Genomic DNA, 6,373 nt, shown 5'->3' with positions numbered 1-6,373 from the left:
CTAGGAATCAAAAGTGTGGTCTCTGAGTAGGATTCAACCACAAAGCCATTCTCTTAAACTGCATCGGTATAATTTATTCTGATTATTGAGTTCGGTGGTACAGTTGTTGAAGTTGGTATGGTAATTCTGTTTAAAGTGGGTGAAACTGTAGTCTTTTCTCCTAAGACTAGTTTGACAGTACATATATCCGTGTTGAGTATAGCATTATTTATTTACTAGAAATTCATGACCAAGTAACATCCCGCAATCAATGTGAGCATCATGCAGCTGAAAGCTTAAAAAGAGTGGAATTTGTTATCCTGCAGGTCATCTTCATGTCCCTGCCTGCACCATGCATGAGTGTTTCCCTAATAACATGGGACAAGACACTATTTGTCTAATCCTCGAAGGATTCATTTTTCTTTTGCCTGCTAATCTGTAATTTGACCTGTGTTGTTTCTTGTTGCTACCAAAATTCAAAGCGATTCACAATTTTCTACACCACTGCGTTGAATGTAATCTCCTTATTTCGGTCAAGCAAGGTGTAAAAGGTCACTCACTTTGATCTCAAGACACCAAAAAAGTTGTTCTCTTTTATGTGTATCGTTCAGACCTTCAGCAGCTGCATATCAAGACAACTTGGTGTAGAATGCCTTCCAGTTGCCTTTTCCTGCCTAGGAAGTTCTTATGCATTGAAAAGAGAAATTTGCCGTCTGGATCATCGTCTGAGCTGGCCTATAGCCGTATGGTTGCTACTGGATCAGTGATTACTATTCGTGTCTGATGTGTCCTGCGTGTCCGACTTACTTGCTTCCGCCTGAATCCTCTCTGCTGACAGGCGAGTTGTCTTTCATCTATTAATAAGCAGAGAACTTTGTCGTCTACTCGAAACACTATGTTTAAAACGTGTTCGTTGATCTTTCCGTCTTTGTTGGCTTTGGCGGTATGATGTCATTGATGCAGTTTCAGATAAATCAGAATCTCCACATTAGAATTCTGGAAACAGCTAGGGTGTGGTATTCCAGAAACTGGGTACTTGAGTATGCCCGTGGCTAGATGTTGAGTTTTGTTGTCCAGTGTGTGTAGGGCTGTACCATTGAGTATGTTGAATATTAGTAGATCACTTGTGGCCCTTGTTGATCGTACACCGGCAAGTGTGTTCTTGCACCAAAATGAGATGGCTCTTCAACTCCTGAACTAGATTTGTGTAGCTGTACGTTTACGTTAATGAGACATTTCCTGCTTAAAATGGCGTATATCCCTGTGGCTGTTGATGTTGATAAACTAGCGCAGCAGGTTGTATTACTCGTATGGCTGAATGGTACAATGTATCACTGTCAAACTTTAGTTGCTGGTTCTGCTCAACCTCATTTTCGCTTTCAATTGTTTCATGCTGAACACCATATTACTGGTTGTCTTCGTGAAACATCAAGACCTGATCGTTACCCTGGTTAACTGGTTTATCAGACGGTTCGTATTTAACAGGATGTTAATTGTTTAACTGTGAAAAAGATGGGGCAAACACATTTCTGGCTGTAACATTTGATTGTGAAGGATCCGTCACAGGAGGACTTATGCCCCTCTGAGTCTATCTTTTTTCACATTTTTCCTGTTTCTGTTGATATTCCATTGGTTAACATTCTGTCCGCCCTCATTTGGAAAATATTCCCTATCGTCACAGGTACTGTGGATATGAGATGACATTGATCTTGTTGACTTGTGATTTACATCTGAGTCTTAAACCGCTCGGTACACAGCATGTGTTGAATCCATAACTATTTCAGTGTCTACAAAACTGGCTAATCCAAATTGGGTCTGGCATGTACATGTATGGTTAATCCCTGGACCTGTTCAATAGGAGTATATGTTGAACCAAGTTGGTCTATCCACTTCTGTGTATCGGCCGTAAATGCTGCATACGATCAATTTCCAGGCTGGTTGCTCCAGGAGTATAGGGTGTCGACTCAAACTGATGTTCCGGTAGACCTATCCTCTCCTCGTATTCTGATTTTATATGCATGTTCAACTTAACTTCCTTTATTGTGATGTCTGACTGTCGCATCTCATCCTCATGTGGTATATATGGTTGACCTAAGTAACTTACATCAACATTGTCTAAGGCTTCAATTTTACAAGGGGAGAAATCAATCAAATACAACCAATCTTGGGACTTTTATTTCTCATGTATGGAATGTGTGACAATATTTCTAGAGAAATTGTTATCCAATTGTTCCTTATAACCATAATTATATGGGCAGCACAAATACAAATGTCAAGTATATGGAGCAGAAAACACACTGGACTAGAGTTAATTTTCACCTTGTGCCTACTCATTTCATCAAATATAAACCTATTGATGATGTAATGATAACAACAATGTAAATGAATGACTACACGCATAATCAAGAAACAACAAGTGTTTATTGGTTAACCCGTTAACAAACACTCTAAATGTGTATTGCCTATGTAAGCAATACACGGAAATTACTTCTTGTATTGATCTCAAGTACCTGAAACGCGAGTTCACGCTAGACTCAATATGAAAAGAAGTCCATACTTTGAACAACGTTTTACAAACTTTCACAGACAGTGAAAAAATAATATCACAAAACGCGATAATCAATGATTTAGATTCCAAACTGATTTCCATAGTCATATAAATGCCAAATAAATTTGCACGTCACAAAAACCTGCATCCTGCAAAAACTAACCGACCAAAACAGCTACCAAGGTCTCACAATGTTCGTTCGAATCATCCGCTCCACCGACAATTTCTGTTCGTCTCGTGGTACAACTGGTTCCTTAAAGGACCCGACCTGGACAAGTGTATGTGCATGTGTGAAGACAATTATAACACCTATATATCTGGTGTAGCAGTACTATTGTATCGTTGAGTACGTCTATCGTTGTCGATAACTATTCACAGAGGGCGCTGTAGGAGTGCGCAGACTCAAACCTCAGCATCAGCTGTCAGGAGGCCAGCTGGTGTCGGTTACTGTGTAGCTGCTCCTGAGTGGGGAGACCTCCCTGACATATGGTGAAAATAAAACAATTATTAAAAGGAAGAAAATTAGAAAAGGGCTGAAGAATGGAAAAACAGTGACTGTTGAAGGAAAAAAATCAACAAATAGGCAGAAGAAAGGAAAAATAGCAACAAAGCAAAGAACAATGCCTAATGTTGAGCTTTAATGTTTCAGTTGGTTCTCGTAAGAAACGATAAAAATTGGTTTTCATATTATATATGTAATAACGTGTAGAACATGGCCCAATCAATCAGAAAAAAATACAAACTTTACTTCAGCAACTACCAACTGCTTTTTGGTATGACGTGATAATATGAACTATAACTGTATAATGTGTTTAGTATAGAGTTCATATTTCTGCTTCGGAATCACTGTCTACCTGTTATTCATTAAATAAGGCTGTTAGAAAATTGTCTGACAATTGAAGTTGTCTGTACTTGTTTCGGACTGATGACATACCTGTCCTTTTTTTGGTATGAAAATGTACTTTTATAAGTTACTGTTCAAGTTCACATTTGTTACTCTTTGCTTAGTTTACTCAGAATTGTGGATATTTGACTTAGATATATTCATATATGGAAATAACTTGTTGCCAGCAAAATGAAGTCATATGGTTGCAACACATCTAATTTTTTGGCTCCCCCCAAAAAAGTACAAACAAAAATAAAAATAAAATAAAAACCAAAAACTCTCAAAATCCTTATTTTGTTACCCCATTTTAAAAATACATGTACTGAATCTGCTACTTGAAAAATTATATATTGATTTAAAAACCCAACACACAGGTTCAATATTTCATTGTAGGCGTAAAATGCAACTTTCAATCTAGTAAGATAATTAAGTATGAAAAGATAGTGATTATACAGGTACTTCAAAACCAGAATCTAAGTAATTTAGTGGCTGTGATTAGCCAGAATTCATACTTAACTAAGGAACCTTGATCACCTGTTTTTCTAACTTGAACCTCCCCTCCATTATATATAAATTTACTACATAACATGTATAAACCTATCATAGAAAATGTTCGAAATACACCTTAATGTCATATCGACAACCCAATACAATGCAAATTGAATACAAATTTATTCTACAATTTAGAATGATATTAATACCCCAGCAGGACCAAATTCGAATAAAAGGAAGAAATCGCTTCGAAAACCATATTGGACTGAAAAACTTGCCTCATCATGGAATAAAGTGTGTTTTTAGAAAAGGAGTGGTTGAAATGCAAAAACCTTTATATAAGAACTTAACTAAAACGGGACTTTTGTAATGTTCGAAATCAGTTTGATACCTGTATCGAAATACTAAACGTAACTTTCAACGAATGGATCAGAATAATTTAACTAAACTGTATCAAAGTCACAACACTCGGGACTTTTTGGAATATATTGGTAATATTGTATTCCGAATGAACGTCGCCAAAACATTCCATTCAGAGTAAAAAAAACAGATGACAGCTTTAGTAGTGATGTTGATGTTGTCTAGACAAATGGAAAACAGATTTTAATTAAAAAAAAACAAAAAACTATTTAATTCTTGTGGTAATGGTAAATATTATTTAGGCTGGGTAAAGGAAAACAATCATGTTATCCGGAATAGGAACTGTGATACTTTGAACTGCCCTGTTACGAGACAAGATGTCATTGACGCTGTAAATAGGACTAAACTTATTTGTAACAGTCGGTGTTTACTTAATTCCTGCGGAAAGTTTACGTAATAGCACATGTATAGACCTGTTATTTAAACTTATTTCTTTCTGTTTTCAAAGTTTCTGACTTATGGTTAAATGTAATTATAAATCCTTTTCCAAAAAATGATAGTGGTTGTGAATTTGATCCTATGTCATATATAGAAGTGTAACTTTTTCATCTATCTCATGTAAACTTTTTGCTGAAATTTTCAATAAGCTGTTAAATCAATGGTTTAATGAAAATTAAATTTTATGTGATGAACAGAACGGTTTTCGAAAAGGTAGAAACTGTACAGATGTATGTACTAGATAAAATTGTCAAAAGCAGAAATATTGCAAAAAGGATACATTTCTATAGAAATAACAAATAAGAAGATGTTGTATGAGTGCCAATGAGATAACACTCCATCCAAGTCACAATGTGAAAAAAGTTAACAATTATAGGTCAAAGTACGGCCTTCAACACGGAACCTTGGCTCACACCGAACAGCAAGCTATAAAGGGCCCCAAAATCTATGTTTTGTTGGTGCAAAGAAAGCATTTGATACTGCTGATAGATACTGTCTACTACTCAAATTGAAAAATATTGGTATAAGCGGTAACTTTTTAAATTGTATTTCTTTTTTATACAAAAAAGTCAATTGTGCAGTCAGAGTAAATAACTTTATGACATCCTTTTTTCGTGTTGCTCTTGGAGTAAAACAAGGCTGTGTTTTATCGCCGAATTTCTTTTTTATCTATGTAAGTGATTTTGTCTCAGATATTAAAGAAACTAATTGTGGTATTCAAATGGATGACATAATGGTTTCAATGTTATTATACGCTGTTGACATTGCACTGGTAGCACCTGATGCATAGAAACTGCAAAAACAGTCGGACATTTTAAACAAGTGGTGTGAAAAGTGGAGATTGACTTTATATAAAAACAAAACCAATATTGTTTATTTTAGAACTAAATCTATGCAAAGATGTAATTTTCAGTTTAAATGTGGTAAAATATGTCTTGATTTTGCATCTTGTTACACATATCTTGTTATTCATTTGAATGAATTGTCGGATTATTCAATAACTGCCAAAGAATTGTATAAATCAGCTAATATAGCTTTTGGTGTTATCAAAGCAAAATTTTGTAAAACTGGTGGTATGAATTTTGCTGTACCTACAAAACAATATTACTGTTTAGTAAAACCCATTTCTACTTATGCTTTTGGTGTATGGGGAATTAATATACATAATTGTATAACATTTTGTATAAATAGTTTGCAAAGGAATGCTTGTAATTTTTCTTAGGCTTAAGCAAAAGAAGCAGTATTTTCGCTGCTAGAGGTAATATGGGTTCTTTATCAGGTGATGCTCTATCTAAAGTTGAAGTTTTCAAATTATGGAATCGTCTTAAATGTGACCATATCTGTATAATATGTAAAAATGTTCATACCTAGGCGATTAGAAGAAAACCGTCATTGGATTATAGATTGTTACTGTCAGCTCGTCAATATAAGTTAATTGAAAATGTAGAAGATTCTATTAATTTGAGTAATTTATGGGATTCTAGACAAACTTTTGAAAACAAATCTTGGTATAAGGAGTTATAACAATAATGTCAATGGTAATAAATTACGATTTTATAGATTGTTTAAAACTTTATTGGTACGGAGTCATTAATAATAGATGCCACTGA

Source organism: Mytilus californianus, unplaced genomic scaffold, assembly GCF_021869535.1.
Source record: "Mytilus californianus isolate M0D057914Y unplaced genomic scaffold, xbMytCali1.0.p SCAF_3, whole genome shotgun sequence".
In the NCBI taxonomy this organism is placed as follows: domain Eukaryota; kingdom Metazoa; phylum Mollusca; class Bivalvia; order Mytilida; family Mytilidae; genus Mytilus; species Mytilus californianus.
Note: the sequence above shows the minus strand (reverse complement) of the source record.